The 22011-nt window shown below is 42.1% G+C and overlaps 1 protein-coding gene across 5 annotated transcripts in view; it reads left to right on the forward strand.

Annotated features, from left to right (window-relative positions):
• The window catches only part of PCDH9 (protocadherin 9), an 854181-nt gene that overhangs the window by 43235 nt on the left and 788935 nt on the right, over positions 1–22011 (forward strand). The window lies entirely within an intron of this gene.

Genomic DNA, 22011 nt, shown 5'->3' on the forward strand with positions numbered 1-22011 from the left:
ATGTGTGAGAAAGAAGCTAAACCACAAATTGGTGGGAGGGGGGGGGCTAAAGTGAGCTCATGGGGCTACCAATTTCCCTTTCAACTGTTCTGCCACACACTAGCATAACCATGAAAATGGAACATAAGGCAGATGAATGGGCAAGGTTGTGCAGATTGAAGGAAACTCTATGAGCACCCATTAAATTCTATGGGAAATATTAAATGTGCTGATTAGCAAGACTGCTGAGGGTCCTCCCTAGACAGTGTGAATACTTGGAACAGAGAACAGGCGTAGCCACTATACCAATGGTGCCCCTAAGAGGACATACTTTTCTCCCATGCAAATGAATGGCCACCACGCTGTATCCCTAGTGGGGGGTATTTTGGCAATAAGGGCAAAATCTACTCACCACCCCTGAGCCTAAGCGCCTCAGTCGCCACAAAGAGAGACCCCATGGGAGGTACACTGTGCCTTTTCCATTCACCGACCTACATATTTCCCCTTCTCTCCCTCTCTCCCTCCCTAAGCTCACGACAGCAGACATTGATTTCATTAAGGGAATTATGATCTCCACTCCAAAGCTTCACTCCAGCTTTGACACATTAAAATCATATGCTAAAATCTATATGTGATGTCTATATTTGCTTTTCACCTTTAGTAAATCAAATCACGGATTTCTTCCAGCCATGCAACAGGGAGAACCATTACTGCAAAAGGAAACGTAACACTTTATTCCTTTAAGGTAAAGGTAAAGGGACCCCTGACCATTAGGTCCAGGCGTGGCCGACTCTTTGGTTGCGGCGCTCATCTCGTGTTACTGGCCGAGGGAGCCAGCGTACAGCTTCCAGGTCATGTGGCCAGCATGACAAAGCCGCTTCTGGCGAACCAGAGCAGCGCACGGAAACGCCATTTACCGTCCCGCTGGATTGGTACCTATTTATCTACTTGCAATTTGTCATGCTTTCGGACTGCTAGGTGGAGGTGGGCAGGAGCTGGGACCGAGCAACGGGAGCTCACCCCGTCACGGGGATTTGAACCCCCGTCCTTCTGATCAGCAAGCCCTAGGCTCTGTGGTTTAACCCACAGCGCCACCCGCGTCCCTTTAGTCTCTCTATTATTTATTCCTTTAGTCTCTCTATTAAGAATTACAGTCCCCTCCCCACTCTCTCACTATATATAAGGGTCTGGTGACTTCTGTTTCAGTGTACCTGAAGAAGTGTGCACGCACACGAAATCTCAAGCTCATACCAAGAACAAACTTAGTTGGTCTCTAAGGTGCTACTGGAAGGAATTTTTTATTTTTTATTTTGTTTTGACTATGGCAGACCAACACGGCTACCTACCTGTAGCTTGGGGACTATGATGGATATTTTCCTTTTATCCTCAGATAGGACTCTCTTGTCTCCACATCAGTGTGTACCTGGCATGTAAGCAAACATTTACGCAGAATTACATTTTATATTTGGACAGCAGTGCTACTGAGTAAAGGCCTGCTTGTTTCAAGAGAGACCTCTCTCATGGACGTACTTTGAGAATGGAGAATCAAGGCCTAACATTTGTTGACAATAAACTTGAGTACTGCAGCACTGGGCATAGCTGTCAACTTTTCCCTTTTCTTGCAAGGAATCCTATTTGGAATAAGGGAAATTCCCTTTTTTTAAAAAGGGGAAAGTTGAGAGCTATGGCACTGGGTTTGCCCCCAGCTCACTCTTCAGGAAGCAGGTCTTTATAGCAGCCTCCTGTCATCTTGTGTAGGCAACTTTCTGCCATAAGATGATCTTACGAAAGTGTCTGGGAGACAGAACATGTTGCGCCAGCGCAGAAGAGCATGCACTGTGACACAATTCGGCTAGCAAAAAGCCACAGGTGTTTCAGTAGTGTTGCAAGCATGATGATATCTTTATAAAAAAAAGGATCTGGGTGTTGGGTGCACTACTGTATATGAAATTTTTGTGCCAACATCAGCTGAAATATAATGCATGGGCATCTTTTCCCCCAAATTATGTTTTGCTCAACCTCAACGATATCTTTTAAACAGGGGTGAAAAGATGAAAATAACAATAACAAGCAGATCAGCCATCCTGTCCTTAGCTGTTGTTTGGGTTAAGATGTTTTCTACAATGCTTTGTTTACACTGTTATTTTTATGTTTGCTTGAGGGCTAGTGTGCAATTTATAAATCCAATTAGGCTGAAAAATACAGATGTAATTATTAATCATCTCTATCATGTACTTCAACAGTCACAACTACTCTTATAAATCAGAAAGGAGATGTGGTCTTAAGCTGCATCCCATTTTTAAAAGGATAATGTCTCAACAAACAAAACTGATCTGTAAAAAATGTTACTTGAGAGAGAGAGAGAGAGAGAAAGAGAGAGAGATTACACATACTTTTCTAAACCAAGAAAATCTTTAATAAAAATACATTTAAAAATAAAATAAAAGGATAAACAATGTAATAAGAGGAATTACTCAAGTTAATTTCAGCTATGTTAAAAAAGCAAATACTTTCCTAATTCACACTTACTTAGGGAACAAATGAACAGCCTATAGGCATTATGAGGAATGTGTTAAAATGCATGCCCTTTTCAGATGCTGTTATTATGGAGCTGTAGCGGAACTGAAGATCTACACCTGATCTACACATATTCATTTCCATGTCTGAAATGAACTTATGACCAGTGCTGCTTCTGGGCTTTAGTAGGTTCTTGGGCAAGGTGCCACTTCTTGGCCCGTTCCTTCACTTCAGGATGCTAGTGCCTTCCTGCTTGTTCTTATCCACTGGGTCCAATCCCTACAACCCTCAAGAGGGAGAGCAGAAGGATGGGGGGGGGGAAGTGCGGTGTCGCCTCACTCCTGCCATTGTTTGCATGCTCAGAGGTGCCAGGTAAAGACGAGCAATGGCAGCAAAGAGGCTGAGAAGGACCAGGAGTCTCTGGGCCCTCTACAAGGGTGTGATACCTACCCTTGGTGCAGGCCCTGCCATGCATGGAGCCTCCTCAAGTGGTTGAGAACCCTGCAGAGGAAAGGATGTATGTGTTGGCTTCTTTTAGTCACAGGAGGCTAAATATTGTATTTGGGGATGGAATCCGTTCTCTTGATGCTGTGCACCCTGTCTCCTTCCCAAAGATTGAGCTTCAGCAGTAAGAGCATCTGAAAAGTGCTACCCGCTTTGGAGTATGTTCTCACCTGAATGACAGAGAATGGCCTCTCTGCCCCCGGCTTTACTCCCCAAAAGTCATCTGAGATGAGAGGTAATTGCAGCGAAGCCATTGAGCCCTGACTTTCAGCACATAATCTTCTCTAAGGCATGGGCCTTTCTATATACAGTGGTACCTCTGGTTACGTACTTAATCTGTTCCGGAGGTCCGTTCTTAACCTGAAACTATTCTCAACCTGAAGCACCACTTTAGCTAATGGGGCCTCCCGCTGCCACTGCGCCCCCAGAGCACGATTTCTGTTCTTATCCTGAAGCAAAGTTCTTAACCTGAAGTGTTATTTCTGGGTTAGTGGAGTATGTAACCTGAAGCGTATGTAACCTGAGGTACCACTGTATAGCTAAGGATTGTATCCAAGGAACTTCTAATCAGAGTAGACTTACTTAAATCTGTCTACCTAATTAATGCATGTCCATTGAATTCACTGGGTCTACCCTGAGCAGGCTGTGAAAATGTTTTGTTTTTTTTTTTTAAAAAAAAAAACATTTTGAAAAATACATTGAATTTGACATAGTTCACTGTCACCAGCTAATGTCACATTTGTATATTGCACTTTACAACAAATTTAAAAAAATTTATTTGCAGCTGTATAGCTGAGTCCTTCAATTAATATGATGTGTATATCGTAATGCCAGTTGAATACATCAGGTCCATAAACACTACCGTATACATTCACATGAAAACACGAAGAACGTGGCAAAGTTAAGTGTGAAGAGGGAATCTTGCCTTTTGCCCTTATCAATTGGATAGTGTAATTATTTGCCACATTCTTTACGTGGAGAATGTGCAGGTTGCCTGAGGCATTGTCCAGTGCATATGTGGAGGCAAATATTTGCCTAGGCTGTGCAATGTGTGAAGCTTCTGTTGGTGTCATCACATTGTGAATATTCTCCACACCACCACGTAAATGTGTTTAACAACTTAAAGCCGTCATATGGGACAGTGTTGCAAAGGCTTCTGAATTTAAATTGAGCTGCCACACTTGTCCTCTGGACCCAAACTTGGAAAAATGCATGTGTATAAATGAGGGGAGATCTTGGACATAGCAACAGGTTGTTGTTGTTTTTTTTTTTTTTTTGAGCTTTCTACTGAAATAGCTTGAGCTGCTGAAGAAATAAGCTTTTATTCTGATTACCTTGCTCCTTCAGTGCTTCCTTGGTGCTTATTTAGCATAGCTCTCTGTTATTTTGCCTGTGATCTAGGGGGTCATGCTGTTTTCCAGGTTGCAATTTAAGATGATTAAGGCCCGCATGTTCTACACAAGTGCATGGTAGTGTTCTTGCACAGTTCCTGTTCATTTCAGTTCAGTTCCTGTTCATTTCAATAGAGAGAAGAACTTCTCTGCGGAATGCAGCACTATTGTGAAAACATCTGTGATGTGGGTAGCTGAGCTTCTATATCAGATAAGCATAAACCTTCTAAGGCACAAATAACAGAACTATGGTTTGTCAGCAGTGGGATCTCTGGAAAGGTGAACACTGGCATTATTTTTTGAACTGCCCAAAGAGCTTCAGCAGTTGGGCAGTATAGAAATATATTTAATACATACATATACCTTGGGGAAACTTCTTCAAATAACCAGTTGTATTTTTGGCAAGTTTTCAAACCAGATGCCTTTTTTTGCTGTGATCTACCAACCAAGTAAGACCATCACAGCAAGTTGGTTTAGTTAGAATAACTCTGTACAATAAGTAGTGCAATATGGACCGAATCACTGTTTGCATTTGTGAACTAGAAATGACTCAGTAGAGATGGGTTGGTCTCTAAGGTGCTACTGGAAAGAATTTTTTATTTTGTTTTGTTTTGACTATGGCAGACCAACACGGCTACCCACCTGTAATCAGTAGCGATACTTTGCTTTTTGTCCCTGCCAAGTTAGTGCCTGTTTTTCCAACTTGTTTTTGGCAAAGCAGACAGTATGGTTGTGGAGTATGAGTGATATAACCTGACTGTGTGATGTTTTGAGTCCATGACTCCACATTTCATTCATTCACTTCTTAGCTGGGTGGAACAATTGGACTCCTTTGTACAAAACAAATCAAAACAGCACATTTCCTCACCCCTGTTTCTGCTTCTGCCGTCCACCCAAAACAGTGAGATAAATATTATTCCCAAGCTATTTAAAGCTGCAATCCTATATTCTACACTCACAGTATGAACTCCCCTTCACCACCTGTTACATTATGGATGTACATATAGCAGCAAGTCAAATGCCAGCTCAGCAAATTGCTTTCCCTGACAACGAGATGTGTCAGCCCTCTTCCATGCCTCTCCCTTGTGCATCAGAGGAGCTGCATGCCATTTATTTTCCCAGTTTCCAAAGAGGATAGATGTGACAATGCATTCATCTTACATTTTACATTTTACATCTTACATAAAATAAACGTTTTAAAAACAGTTGCAGAACTGAATGCATGCACTGTGTTAGTCCCCATCTCTCTCTTCGAAAAGTCTTATCTGCCTTCACACAGAGCCAGACATTCAGTAACTTCATTTGTGGTAATTGATAACGAATAAGCAAATTGACTCAAAACCAAAACTCTACAGTAAAATTATGCAGTGCAAAAACACACAATATTGTTTCAAAGTGCAAGGGGGCAAAATTTTGAATGTTAACCCACAGAAACAAATTCTTTGCATGTAAGACACTGCGCATCAGGGAGAGGGTGAGGATACAAACTTGGCTCCCTGGTGTGCTAATTTATAGATTTAGTGAGTTTTGTTTCTTTTTTTACTTTCCTTTTAAAAAAGGTTTTTTTTTAAAAAAAATCATGGAAGTGCAGTGTTTTCAACCACATTGGATTGCCCCTGTCTTTCAGTCTGAAGTGCATCTTAATTTTGTTAATGTGGCAGAAAAGGAAGAGAACAATTGTTAAATTGAATATATATGCTGTGTCTTTGGAAACACACAAAACACAATTTTTAAGATTATTTTGTGAGCTCATCCCTCGTCCCTCATTCTAATTTAGTAGGTGAGCACCAAACTGAGAACATGGAGGATACTTTGATAGAAAGGGCATGGGTGGGAGTTCGAATGACAGTCTAGAAATGTGCTTCAAAATTGAAGAATCAACATTGGGAAGAAAAAAGTGTGTGGAAAACAGAACCGTGCTCCTGCTGACAATCTGAACAAATATTCCTGCTCTGGTCTCGTATGCAATAGATGTGTCTAGCCAGTTCAGTGGAGACCCAATGAGAATTATGATAAAGACGGACTCATTCATCTACATCAGCTGCATATATCAAAACCTATTTCTGACTGCAGATCTCCATTATGGGATTGGGGCAGATAAGTGGAGGGAAGAACAGGCCATACAAGCACCTGCTTGACATTGATAGGTGAAACTTTGACCTACCTGTTTACCCAATGCTAGTTAAACAGGGGGCGGGGATAGAAAAGAAACTTAGCAGTGTAATCTTCCTGAGATGTAAGCCCATTGACTTCAATGGAACTTACTCCCAGGTAAGTGCACATAGGATTGCCACCTCAGCCTCCCTTGGCCCATGGCTTGCATTTTGTATACAGTGGTACCTCTGGATGTGAATGGGATCCGTTCTGGAGCCCCGTTCGCATCATGAGCAGTCCGCATCTGCGCATGCTCGCCGCGCGATTCGGCACTTCTGCGCATGCGCGTGGCGTCATTTGATGCGTCTGCGCATGCGTGAACCGTTGAACCCAGAAGTAGCCCATTCCGGTACTTCCGGGTTCGGCGGGTTCGTAACCCATGACGAACGCAACACACAGCGTTCGTAACACGAGGTATGACTGTACCGTGATGTTACTTAAATGTAAAAAAATAATGATAAGTACACAGTTGTGCTCACTTGGAACATTTCCAATATAATTATTTACTACTCAACAGTTATTATTCCTCAATAGTTAGTAAGCACATATTCCTGCTATGTGTGTATGATGTGGTCACTATGGATTAATAATAATATCGTTTGAAAGCATTGCATAAATAATAACAGTTCATCAGGGGGTGGGGTATACTCCTTCCATGTACCAGTACAGGGTAGGCAATATTTTACAAAAAGGTATGTACATGTTCACTGGACTGGTGAATGAATACATTTTCTCAACACATTCTTTTACAAGGTGCAAAATTCAGATATTCATTCTATTTCAATCCTGTTGCTATGTATTTATCATGTAAGTAGTTTAGATAAAAAGATTCTATGCATTTATCTGAGATATTTTGTCTACTTTATATCTACCACCCGGCTGGAAATTCACTAAGCACATGTATAGCAAAGTAATGCTCTGGTTTGGATGGTGAAAGCCAGGCTTGCAAATACCCTACTTGCCCAGTTGCCTTTGATGAATTGGAATTGCTTGCAGGTGATTGCACAGCAAAACATGACAAACTTTGTTTCTTTTATACCACAAATGTGTGGATAGGTGGGATGACACAAGACAAAACAAACCCCATATATGTGAATTAGGACATTTCCTGGACTTATTTGCAAGGCTGGTGAAAGCTAATGGGCTGACCTTTATAAAATTGATATTTGTACATTATAATTTAAATATTGACAGAAGGAAAGATATAAGGTTTTAAAAATCACTGTATTTACAAATTGTACTACATTCCATTTTTTTGCTTCATTTTGTTGAACACTTTAAATGTAAAGCAGTATGCCTCTCATGCCTGTCAAATCAAAACCCTATTTATTTACAATATATCTCTATATCTATATATAACCTAATGTAACTGCAATTTTATCTCATTCATATAATTGTATATATTTATATTCTGTGACTTTTAAAGTCTGTACTGAAACTTAACTTTGCTTAAATGTGGACTTATTTCAACTTATATTTTTTAACTGATGATTTTAAGGCTATGATCATTTACTAAATGTACCTTGGGGAAAAATTCACAATAAAGTTTCAGAAGTTGTTTTGTACAATGTTGAGGCTTTGTCTTGAATTTTTATTTTTATTTTTGAGAATTTGAGTTGGTGTGATACAATGGGCTGGAGAGACCTAGCAGTCTTTTTCTGAATTGCATACATAAATAACTTTCGATACTGAAATGGCGTAAATGGGGGTTGTGTCATACAATGGCTGATTATTCAGTCAAGTGCCATCTCATTTTACGTATGGAAACCTGGCACCTTCTTGACCCCAACAGCACTTTTTGAGAAAATGCAAAAGGTCATAACCTAAAATTCTTTGTAGCTCAAGGTGCATGGGTTGAGATACACAAGAGTACTCAGTATGAGCACACATGCTTGTAACTCTACGACAGAACTGTTCTCGATGCTCCCAGTGCATCTTCAGAACAAAATCATGCTGGGTTTCTGATGTAGGTCACAATGGATGTAATCCAGAGGACTCCATATCTAAAGACCAGCCCCCACATCTATGTACATCACCTGATTTCTCTTTACTTGATCGTTCAACAATTGAGTGAGCTCCTTCAGATACCCTAAAATTCCCCAGGTGGAACAGCCTTGTAGATACAGTCACGTGGAGAAAGTAACACACGAGGCTGGCTCAGTTATGTTGATGGCCAAATTTATGCCATTTGTGTGAGCATGTGGATTCACATAGTGAGCCCACATCCATATGTGAGTCATTGATGGGAAGTGGTGCCCTGCCAACAAAATTGCCCTGGTTCATACATTACTTTCTCTAACTTACACAAGGGCTGGAAAGATTCTAGAGCTAGGGCTAGTTCACACATGGGCCTGTTATATTTTCCGAAGCAGAATAAGAAGCTGGGGTGTCTAGTGGTCATGAGGGGACTGAAGGATTTGCACACATAAGTTTGACCTGTTACAGAGACTTGGAAATGTGTTCAGCGATGGTGTCTATCACAACACAACACACACCTGAAGTATTATGGGAAATACCCACAACAGAGCAGAAATATAGAACAAGTGAGGATAAATAATTGTTGGATATAATCTTACAACCTTTATAGATTCAATTGGATGATACTGTCAGGTTTAGCGCTTCTCCCACACAAGACACGGAACGCTGGCAGTTTTAAGTAGCTGAGGTTGATTTCTCAATAACAGGCTTACAGTAGTCCAAGCTTCCACAACTCATCCTTCACCGTCGGAGTCAGTTGACTCGACTGGCTTCTGACCCCTCCCAAGGCCAGATATACGCCACATCCTTCCCCGCCTCCTGCTGAACTGCCTCTGCTCTAATTGCTTGCTTACTTCTTGGTGACTCAGGTGCAGTCAGTTCCTCCTCCTCTGGAGGTGGAGAGTTAGGTGCAGCCAATTCCTCTGCCGCTGGAGATTCCTCTCTGCTGGGCGTGTCCCTGACAAATATCCATATGTTAGTCATATTCAGAGTATACCCACTGAAATAATAAACCTAAGTAATTGATTCCAGTGGATCTGCTCTGAAATGTGCCCTAGTTAGCTATCACCTGTTGTTTGATTAAGTGTATAAAGTAAAAAAATAGCAGTGATGGTATACACAAACAAAGTGGTGTCATTGACCTAGTGAAACTGAGCACCCTCTAACCCAACGGAGGTGGAGGCGGGTTGAAGGGTACAAGACACTGCCCATGCCAAGCAAGCACTGAGGAAGCAAGAGAAGATGTCCATAGAGGAGACCTCTGTCCCCTGGGGTTCAAAGGGACATCTGGAGTGTGGGGTTATGGCTGAAAGTCCATAGGCATGCCAAGTCCATTCCTGTGGGGTGGCAGCTTCCTTAATGGTAAGATTTCCCCCCCACTAAATAAATGGTTAGAGCTTAACAAAGTACCTGGAGAGAGGATGACAGGATTGGTGAGCCATGTGCAAGGTAGATCTGAGGTTTAAGAATCTTGAGGTTAAATTTTATTTTTTAACCGACTAATAAGATAAATTAGAATATGCACTTTAACAGCAAAAGCTATGCCTGCATTGTGTTGACTTCAATATCACTACTATAGTAGTAGAATTTATTATCAAAATTACCACCTAGGAAACATTTTTTTTTACCATGGGAGCTTCCTCCACCTTCCTATTAATGTCACCCGTGTTGGCCCTGTTACAGGTGCTGCGCCACACAACCTGCATAGATTCAGTAGAGGTAGAGAGGGAGCCCTTTACGCTAGGTGCTGTGGTTTTTTTGGAAATATATTCATAGAAAACCTTGCCATCCTTTGCTTGATGGAGACCCAGAAAAACGTAAGCTTTTAAGGAGTAGAATGTGACCGAGTCTCGATTTGCTGCATTGTGGTGCTATACTGATAGTTGGGAGCTACCTTGGTTTTACAAAGGTGGGAGAGAAATGCTTTCAGCCAATCAGTAATCCTAGTGCTAACACACAAATGGTACCCAAATAAAAACACAGAATAGGAATATTTATCCTTGATACAGAGAAAGGTGTGGCCTGGGAGAGGAATTGGAAACACTGCATTTTAACAGGGCCCGACTTGCTTCTGGAGTAATGCATTGCTACTTAAATCTCGCCTTCCTTAGTGCAGCAAAAATTACCAGTAAAAGGAACCAATTTAGTTTATCATCTAATCATTCACTTCTTGAACAAGCGAGCATACAAATTGGTTGCTATAACACTGGGAACCTATTGGGTTGCAATGAAATATGACCTATAATCTCTGACCATGCTATCCACACACACAGTTACATAATTACCTGATTAGAGAGAAGAGGGGAAACTGTGAAATTAGCGGATTCCTTCTTGACTCTGTATACAGGTGAAACTTGAAAAATCAGAATATCGTGGAAAGGTTCATTTCTTTCAGTAATTCAACTTAAAAGGTGAAACTAATATACGAGATAGACTCATGACATGCAAAGCGAGATATGTCAAGCCTTTGTTTGTTATAATTGTGATGATTATGGCGTACAGCTGATGAGAACCCCAAATTAACAATCTCAACTTTGGGGTTTTCATCAGCTGTACGCCATAATCATCAAAACTATAACAAACAAAGGCTTGACATATCTCGCTTTGCATGTCATGAGTCTATCTCATATATTAAACTCCAGTAGCTAATGAAAACAATTGCTTACATAAATGGACTTTCCCATGATATTCTAATTTTTCGAGTTTCACCTGTATATGCAAGGATACTGAGCAGGACCATTAAATTTAGTATCCCAGAATTTAGGGATAGTAGTTAATAATAATAATAATAATATTTATTATTTGTACCCCGCCCATCTGGCTGGATTTCCCCAGCCACTCTGTGCGGCTTCCAACAGAAATCAAATACAAAAATATCAGACATTAAAAACTTCCCTAAAAAGGGCTGCCTTCAGGTTTTTTCTGAATGTCAGGTAGTTGTTTATTTCCCTGACCTGTGATGGGAGGGCGTTCCACAGGGAGGGCGCCACTACCGAGAAGGCCCTCTGCCTGGTTCCCTGTAGTTTTGCTTCTCGCAGTGAAGGAACCGACAGAAGGCCCTCGGCGCTGGATCTCAGTGTCCGGGCTGAATGATGGGGGTGGAGACGCTCCTTCAGGTATACAGGACCGAGGCCGTTTAGGGCTTTAAAGGTCAGCACCAACACTTTGAATTGTGCTCGGAAACGTACTGGGAGCCAATGCAGATCTCTCAGGACCGGTGTTATGTGGTCCCGGCGGCCACTCCCAGTCACCAGTCTAGCTGCCGCATTTTGGATTAATTGCAGTTTCCGGGTCACCTTCAAAGGTAGCCCCACATAGAGCGCATTGCAGTAGTCCAAGCGGGAGATAACCAGAACATGCACCACTTTGGTGAGACAGTCTGCGGGCAGGTAGGGTCTCAGCCTGCGTACCAGGTGGAGCTGGTAGACAGCTGCCCTGGATACAGAATTAACCTGCGCTTCCATGGACAGCTGTGAGTCCAAAATGACTCCCAGGCTGCGCACCTGGTCCTTCAGGGGCACAGTTACCCCATTCAGGACCAGGGAATCCTTGTGACAGAAAGAAAATATACAGTATGAGCTGTTTGGGTGATAGTTATACATACTTAGAATATTCAATAATAATACCTGGGGTGGCTAAGCAGATGCTGTTGGACTACAACTCATATCAGTCCCAGCCTGCACAGATAGAGGTCAAGGATGGTGGAAATTGTAGTCCAGCAACATCTGTAGGGCCACAGGATAGTCACCCTGACCTATAGTGTCGTTTAATAAGGCTTGGTTTCAGAAGTCACAGGTTTTCCTTGTGGTTCTTCCTTATACATAGAAAAGCTAGCTAGGTATTTGATAAAGGGTTACAGATTCAGTTTTAAAAGACTGAAAGCATATATTTCATCATGTTTGCCTGTATTAAGTCAAGATTTCATTTTAAACCATTCTTTTTAATAATAATAATAATAATAATAATAATAATAATAATAATAATAATAATCTGTAAGTAAGAGTGCCCATAGATAGGGGTTTAATGTCACAAACAGATCATTGAGAAAATGTGAATGAATCATGGGCACCAGGTTTTCTTTTTTTAATGTATCAGATTTTCCATGGGAGGTGTAAACTGCGATTAAATGAAGGGAAAAGCTATGAACTGGCATTTTGACACTGATTATATGGGGATATTGTGGAAAAAAATGTATATGCGTGACTACCGCAGTGATCACATACAAAACACCCATCTGGAAGCACCCTAAGGCAACAGAAATGTTAGCAAACCTTTTAAAATTCTGATTCAGTTTTTTTTTTTTTAAAAAAAAAAAAACAATTTCTAGTTTGAACCACTATAGTTAATGTCCATTGATATATTCATGCTACTAATACATTTATTTCTCAAACGTATTGGGATCATGAAAAATGTCTAGCTATTTCCAGCAATTATAGAATTGTATTCATTCTTTTCATCTGAAGCGGGCTTAGTATTGCCTCGATACATATCAGATTTCTTCCTCAGATCGATTTGACAGATGGGGTAATATATCAGATGTCACAATCTAGGCAAACAAACAAGAGTGTGCTCCACCTATTTTACACTTATTTCATCATAGTTTATTTGGAAAGAGCTCTTTATCTTGGAGAATAAAATCTAAGATATCGCTTTTCTTTCCTGAGAAAGTTGTAATACGGTTTGGTACCACAACCCCATTTTTTGTGTGTTTGGTGTTTTATGAAAATGAGAATTTGTGCATGCACCTTTCCGAATCAGGGTCACCACTTGCACGGACTGTCTCTGTGTATCTTTGCGAATATACATGTTAAACATCTTTTATGCAAAGGGAACTCTTAGACAGCGAGGTAGGGCTCTTGGACAGCGAGGTAGTACAACCCCATGAACCCACCTAATGCAATCACTGAACTTGTGGTGGTCTTCTTAAAAAAAAACCTCCATGTTTTTTATGGACCTTCTGGGTTCTGATTCAAGTACTTCCTTGATCTTTTAAGCAACTGACACTTTGTTAACTTCCAGTCTTTCGATGATGTATATTCATCTACACCAGGAGATGGTTATTTGTCCATCAGATTAGAGGTCAACTAAATGCTGATCAGTTAGGCAGTTTCATGTAAATTAATTATTTGTATTACATTTGATAAGGGGGAGAGTCTTTTACCTTTCAGAGTGCTGGAATATCTATGTGCAGAACTGTTTGTGATAAAAACAGTTTGAAACTCAAGTGAACTCGTCAGCAACCGTTTTCATGACAGAATGTGCTTCATAAGTGGAAATTACCGGTAAATGTTTTCATCTTTGAAAACTGTTTCTCCTAGACTGAATGCATGGAGAGTATTTGCAGCAGGAGCACAATCCTCTCCATTCTCGCTTGCTCACTTTCATTTCATAGAGGGGGAAAATATTTGTACTAGCAGGCCCTGGCAAGCAGACTTTTGTCACAGCATGGCAATAGGGGAAAACACAGTGTGTTTTGGCAACCCCTGACAAGAAACATACATTACAACTTTTAAACAGAAATTTATGGGGAAATTACTCACATTATTGAGTTGCACAACTATTATTGTGTTGTTGTTGTTGTTGTTGTTGTTGTTGTTGTTGTTGTTGTTGTTGTAACATTGCTGCATGCTCCCAGTAAATGTGTTTTCCATTGTTTTCTGCTTTCTGTACATTAATATATAGAATATAGATTGATTATATAATCAATCACTTTATTGTTACGGTTATAACTTGAAAATATGGGGCTAAGTCCGAGGGCCACACGTGCATATTACAAAGAGAAACTTCATTTGTGATCCCAGGGCTTCTCTATAAAACTGTATGCACACACTTGGAATCTGTGGAAAATATTAGTTAGCCTAGTTGACCTAAAAAGGGTCAAACCTGTATTATATTTCAAACTTGGTCAGCCAGATGCACTTGGTAGTGGCCCTTGGTCCAGATTTGGCCCCCAAATTTGATCCCTTAGTGACTGTCCTGAATTTTACTCAAGGTATGGTAATACACAAATAAATGAGCCATTTCTTTGGGAGGAAAAGAAGTAATGAGTCGGTGGTCTCTCTCTCTCTCTCTCTCTCTCTCTCTCTCACACACACACACACACACACACACATTACCTCTAGAACTCTCTGGGAGCAGTCTTTTGTCTTTCGATTCTGCCTCCTGAGGGGAACATCTTAGGAAGCACATTCATTCTTGTGCTTGCCCCCTTCTAAATTGCTGAACCATTCCCATCTTAGTTCATGTACACTGAAGTCATCACTGCTATTACGTCCACTTGATTACAGAGCCACAACCGTATGTGAGGGGGTTGGGGAATCTTGGCCTTGGGACCAAACAGTACAATCCTTGGGATTATAGAAGTTGGCCGTTCCTCTGGGCAGTAGCGGCCGGCAGGGTGGCCATGATCTACTGGTTTCCCAGCACCACACGTCATGGTTAGTTATCAAGGCAGCGGGGAGCTTGGCATGGTATGAGCGCAGTTGCGTGAGCTTCACTGCCGTCCTAGCACTGTGCTGAGCTCCCCACTGCCTGCCCACCAGCCGCATTGGTAGTTGGAAATGATGCAGGGTGCTGGGGCATCAGTACAGCAATGGATCCCCACCCCCACAGCCCTGTTGGCCACTGCTGCTGTTGGCGTTCGTCTGTCTCAAGAGATAATGGAGTGCGCTTCCGGGGGTTACGTTAAACCGCTGCGTTGGCAGCACCAATGTGACTTCCTCAAGCACAAACCTGGGTAGTGTGTATGGAGGACCTGGGCTGCCCAGATGACAAGACCCACCCAACCCCAGTCTCATTGATGGTGTCCACAGGAAAGCAGAGCAATACATTTGGCACCAGCTTGGCTGCCGGAAAGAGGTGTGTACAAGGAGCTGTCCAACCATCTTAGGGTCTCCACTCTGGATCTGTGTAGGGTTTCATAGAATCCTAGAGTTGGAAGAGACCACAAGGGCCATCCAGTCCAACCCCCTGCCAAGCAGGAAACACCGTCAAAGCATTCCTGAGAGATGGCTGTCAAGCCTCCGCTTAAAGACCTCCAAAGAAGGAGACTCCACCACACTCCTTGGCAGCAAATTCCACTGTCAAACAGCTCTTACTGTCAGGAAGTTCTTCCTAATGTTTAGGTGGAATCTTCTTTCTTGTAGTTTGAATCTATTGCTCCGTGTCTGCTTCTCTGGAGCAGCAGAAAACAACCTTTCCCCCTCCTCTATATGACATCCTTTTATATATTTGAGCATGGCTATCATATCACCCCTTAACCTTCTCTTCTCCAGGCTAAACATACCCAGCTCCCTAAGCCGTTCCTCATAAGGCATCGTTTCCAGGCCTTTGACCATTTTGGTTGCCCTCTTCTGGACACGTTCCAGCTTGTCAGTATCCTTCTTGAACTGTGGTGCCCAGAACTGGACACAGTATTCCAGGTGAGGTCTGAACAGAGCAGAATACAGTGGTACTATTACTTCCCTTGATCTAGACGCTATACTCCTATTGATGCAGCCCAGAATTGCATTGGCTTTTTTAGCTGCTGCATCACACTGTTGACTCATGTCAAGTTTGTGGTCTACCAAGACTCCTAGATCCTTTTCACATGTACTGCTTTTCACAGGTTTACCCTTTAGCATTTTTTTTTCTCTCCCAAAGATATCCCGCAAGGCAGCAGAGGTTTAGGACCAGAGTTTTCCTTCACCTAGATGGGCTATCTTCCCAGGTTGGCAAGCTCCATTTGCACCTCACTTCCCTATTTAGCACGTGTAGGAACCTGTTTAGCTGGGCAGTTGAAGCTGTTCTCAGAGTGCCGCCACTGTCGCATGTGGACAGCTTCTAGGAGCCACAGGTGAGAGCAGGGTGGGGACCAAAGGTGGACAAATTACACCAGAAGGAGCATGATGTGTGTCCCCCCCCCCAGAGGTGCTACCCCTCCCCTAATATCACATACACCCTCTGCTCTGGGAGTACACAGGCAAGGCCTGAAGGTGGAGGCTATCCCTTACAGTTTGATAAGCTGCCTCTGTGGAAATTCTTCTTAGCAGACATGTAAATACCCCTGTGATGGGCCTATTTTTCATGATTTTAATATGAAAATGTAGCAATGGCTCCCACAGAAGTAGCTGCTGCTGCACAAGCCTGGCACAAAATGGTACAGGCATTTCGCTCCTTCTCCATCAATGATCTGGCAGGGATGGGACCTACTTTTCCCTCCACATAAGAATCATTGGGTAAACATCCACACTATTCCAACTTATAACTGTACCCTTTACATGCAAATAATTTTAAGATTATTTGGTAGTTCATCAATGAAAACAGGAACCAGTAAAGCATGAAAGACATGAGTAGTTTGAAACTACCTATTCATGTCTATAAGATCCAGCCATTTAATGTACTTTTCATTTCCTTTTTTTGCAAAAACCCTTTAAGAAAGACAAAATATTTCTATTAATAAGCCGTTTAAATTAGTAACCATTACCTAACAATATTTTCAGTGCTATTTTTTTAAAAAATAAAATACATCCAAGCTTTTTCCATAATGCTTTTTTCTACCAGATTCAACCCCCCCCCCTTTTTTTAAGGTCACAATTCACTGTCTTATGAAAAAGAGTGGGTGGATTAAGATTCAGTTGCATGAGAAATGCTAAATGGAAACTTCTCTGTGCTGCTTTGACTGCAGCCAGAAATGTGGTAATTAAAAATTGAGAAGAACCTAATCCCTTTTTTTCTGAATCCAAATGGCTCTGCCAGCTTGTAGCGTAAGTAAGTATGGGGTTGATTTTACCGAGTGACAAAGCTGTTTAGATGGATCATAAAATATATTTGGGAAGGATGCTGACAACTGATGAATCCTATTCCGGGCAAGCCATGTCTCCCTTTCTTTTTAAAGTCAGGCCATTATTTTAATGATGTACTGGTATTTTAGTCCTTTAATCCTTCATCTTGCATATGTTAACTATAAACCAATGAGTGATTCTATTCACTACTACCTCTACAAAATGCCCTATTTCATAAATAATACTCACAATTACGTTTTTGATTGTTTAAGCCAATTCAGGTACATTATCTCATCCTTGCTCCTGCTGCCCTATCAAGTAGGTGTGTCTGACTCTAAAACAAACAAACAAACAGAAATTATTATTAGTACCCCGCCCATCTGGCCAGGTCTCCCCAGCCACTCTGGGCGGCTTCCAACAAATATTAAAATACATTAAAATATCACAGATTAAAAACTTCCCTAAACAGGGCTGCCTTCAGGTATTTTCTGAATGTCAGGTAGTTGTTTATTCCCTTGACCTCTGATGGGAGGGTGTTCCACAGGGCGGGCGCCACTACCGAGAAGGCCCTCTGCCTGGTTCCCTGTAGCTTGGCTTCTCGCAGTGAGGGAACCGCCAGAAAGCCCCTGGACTTCTGCCTTACAGAAAACACCTAAACCTGGTCCTCACACAGGGAGCAATCCAAACACCAAGATCAGCTGGAATGAGTGGAGTTTGGAGGTGTAAGTCTTCCTTAGTTGGAGCTTAGCTGGCTGAGCCAAGGCTGGGATAAGTCCTGGATAAGTTCTGGGTTCAGGGCAGGGGGAGATTTGGCCCGCTTTCAAACTCTGTTCCGGTCAGTCACATGACCTAGCAACCCAGTGTGCTACAAGCCAAACTCTCTTTTTTTAAAGACTTTTAGAAGACATCTTAAGGCAGCCCTGTTTGGGAAAGCTTTTAATATCTGATGAATTATTATATTTTAATATTGTGTTGGAAGCTGCCCAAAGTGGCTGGGGAGGCCCAGCCAGATGGGCGGGGTATGTATATATAAATAAATAAATAAATAAATAAATAAATAAATAAATAAATAAATTATTATTATTATTATTATTATTATTATTTTGACAGGCTCAGACTAGCTCAGCCAGCACAGTGGCAGACCTACATTTGCGGGGCCCTGAAGCTTGAACTGTTATGGGGGTCCCTTCGCAGCCAGCAACGAGGTCAGGGTAACCCTTGTTATCTTCTTCAATGTGGCTGTTTACAATATCTGTGCCACTGTGCTCTTAAACTTCAGGATTGTTGAAATATATACAGAAAAGATTAATCCATTTGATTCGTGCAACTCAAATTTGCAATGTGGACTAAAGTTGCTTCTGGGACCCCTCCAGGATCAAGGGTCCTGAAGCATAAGCTTAATTCATAGTTTCATAGTAGAGCTGCCCCCGAGCCAGCAGTACCCCGCTTCTACACAGAGTCTGGGATGGGAGTAAGCTACAGCAGCACAATTTCCGCTGGCCTTTGAATGCTCCTCCATAAACATTGGCTGTAGCAACGGAGGAAGCCTTTTGGCTGCCCGGGGCGGGAGCGTGGAGCCACCCTCCTGGGGGCAGGGGCGGCGTGACGTCACGCTGCTGGATGGACTGTGCATGTGTGGAAATGCCGCGCATGCCCAGTCCACCCAGGCTGGCGCTGCTGGTCCTGTGGTGACCGGGCGACCCGCCAAGTGAGCAGCAGCTTGTGGGGCTGCCCCATCCATGCTGCTTTACGGACAGGGCAGCCCCACGAGCCGCCGAGTGAGTGGCGGGTCGTGGGGCTGCCCTGGCTGTCCATAAAGCAGTACGGACGGGTGCCAGGCAGTGGGGCTCGGTTTGGGGAGGGTCCGCCGAGTGTCACCCCCTCCCCTGGAACCCGGGGCGCCCCGCCCTTCCTACGCCACTGATTGGCTGCACATGGAAGACTACCATGTCAGGAGAAGACTAGGCTAGAGAACCTCTCTCTGACTTGATATTCTTTTGTGTGGCAAAGCAGTCAGTGACAAAAGTATACAACTTCAGTGAGAACTAAGCCTTAGTTACTCTGCTAAACCATCTACCTTAATATTGCACCATCATTGTAAAGGTAGGACCGCGCCACAAAAGGGTTGACTGTGCAGAGACATTCCAAGGAAGCACGGGGAAGAAGCAAAAATAGCAAGAATGGAGTGTGAGAAAATTCCATTACATGATGTATCTAGACTTTGATGTGACATTGAGTGAGGGTAGGGACACACTTAGCAGTCTATTTCCATTCTGTGCTTGTTTCACACATTCAATGATAAGTCTATTCCATCCATTTTCTGTGTGCTTTTTTTAACACACACATAAAATTGCATTACAACTGTACATATTTTTGTACACAATCCTACCCATAAAATATTGTTGTTGTGTGCTATTCTATAATTCTCCAGCCAAATATGCATTTTGTTTGCATTTCCCCCAGGGGGAAAAAAAAAACATTTCTGAAATGGTACTGCAAAGTTGGACAAATGTGAAATTTGACTGTTACCTGTCACTTGTATGCAGACCAAACAAAATTCTCCTCCATCCCTTAGCAAGGGTAGCAATTCATGCAGCCCCAGTTAACACAGTGAATTGAATTAAAATATACCCTTAACACAAGTGAGCTACTCAGAGTGGTTAAGTGTAATAATCACGCCAGTTATAATTCTTTATCATGATGCTTTCTATTCAGGATTGAAACATACTGGAAATCAGGTTACCATAGTGACGAAAAATTCACCATTGGCACCAGGAAATGTTGTCCTGTCTGTCTTTGGTGCCCTTAGATCAAAACAACATTTTTCTCTTGAACTGAGCTCATAATGTCTGTGGGAGAGTGGATATCGCCATTATTCCTTGCTATTCCAGGATCATGGAAGAACAGAAGCATAACCTCTCAGTGAACATTAACAAAGGGGCTTATTTATGATAAATAGCTTCTTCTGTGGCTCTGAAAGATGGTTGTATAAAGAAGGACCTGAGAAGGTTCATGTTATTACAATATCACCCAACAAGAACAATAATATTGCTGCAGCCCTAGCATTCTAAAAACACAGGGAGAGAGATAAGTGCTTATCATTGCACAAGGGGTATAAAAAGTGCCACTGCATATCCATTTCCAAGGCTGTGGAGGGTAGGACCTGAACCAACAGATTCAAGTTAAAAGAAAGGAGATTCTGACTAAACATCAGGAAGAGCTTTCTGATAGTAAGAGCTGTTTGACAGTGGGAATGGACTCTCTCGGGAGGTGGTGGATTCTCCTTCCTTGGAGGTTTTTAAAGCAGAGGTTAGATGGCCATCTGTCATGGATGCTTTAGCTGAGGTTCCTGCATTGCAGGGGGTTGGACTAGATGACCCTCGGGGTCCCTTCCAACTCTACGGCTCTATGATTCTAAGGCTGTTGCCTCTCATAACAGTACCAGAACATGGCATGCGAATACAAGATGTGGCTTTTGCAAAACTGTTCAGAGAAATTTTGTTGTTCAGTTGTTCAGTCGTTCAGTCGTGTCCTCCCGCAGTTTGGCCAAACTCATGTTAGTAGCTTCGAGAACACTGTCCAACCATCTCATCCTCTGTCATCCACTTCTCCTTGTGCCCTCCATCTTTCCCAACATCAGGGTCTTTTCCAGGGAGTCTTCTCTTCTCATGAGGTGGCCAAAGTACTGGAGCCTGAACTTCAGGATCTGTCCTTCTAGTGAGCACTCAGGGCCGATTTCCTTGAGAATGGATAGGTTTGATCTTCTTGCAGTCCATGGGACTCTCAAGAGTCTCCTCCAGCACCATTTCAGAGAAATAGTTTCATATATTGTCTGTATTTAGCACTATAATCTGGCCTCACTAGACCTGTACTCTCTTTGCCCCCCCCTCCACTGTGACACAATCACCATCCCATCAGAAATAACAAAGTGACATCATCAAAAATTGCACTCAGAAGTCAAATATATTTTCATAATTTGTTTCCGATTAATGATTGTATTAATCGCAATATGGCAGATGACAATGTGGAAGGCAATTTAAGTAAATGATTGTGAAATGTTTTTGGAGATGTGACAAGACAGTATATGATAATGTTTGAGCTGCTTCTAATTTTAAATCCCCGTCCTTAAGAAGAGTGGCCAGAAAGTGGATAAATGTGTGAAAGAGGAGTTGCTGTTATACAGGTGAAACTTGAAAAATTAGAATATTGTGGAAAAGTCCATTTATGTAAGCAATTGTTTTCATTAGCTACTGGAGTTTAATATATGAGATAGACTCATGACATGCAAAGCGAGATATGTCAAGCCTTTGCTTGTTATAATTGTGATGATTATGGCGTACAGCTGATGAAAACCCCAAAGTTGAAATTGTGAATTTGGGGTTCTCATCAGCTGTACGCCATAATCATCACAATTATAACAAATAAAGGCTTGACATATCTCACTTTGCATGTCACAAGTCTATCACATATATTAGTTTCACCTTTTAAGTTGAATTACTGAAAGAAATGAACCTTTCCACGATATGCTAATTTTTCGAATTTCACCTGTAAGACAGAAAACTCCTGTGAAATTATGGGAGTATTACAAGATACAGAGTGATCATGGGGGAACGAGAGTGGGATAACATTTCCTTGTGCAAGCAGAAATCCTTGCACAGGCAGGACAATTGCCTTAGCATTATGTTGGATTCTATCTAAAATTGTTGCTGTTGTTGTTGTTTGAGTTA

Source organism: Lacerta agilis, chromosome 4, assembly GCF_009819535.1.
Source record: "Lacerta agilis isolate rLacAgi1 chromosome 4, rLacAgi1.pri, whole genome shotgun sequence".
Taxonomy (NCBI): Eukaryota; Metazoa; Chordata; class Lepidosauria; order Squamata; family Lacertidae; genus Lacerta; species Lacerta agilis.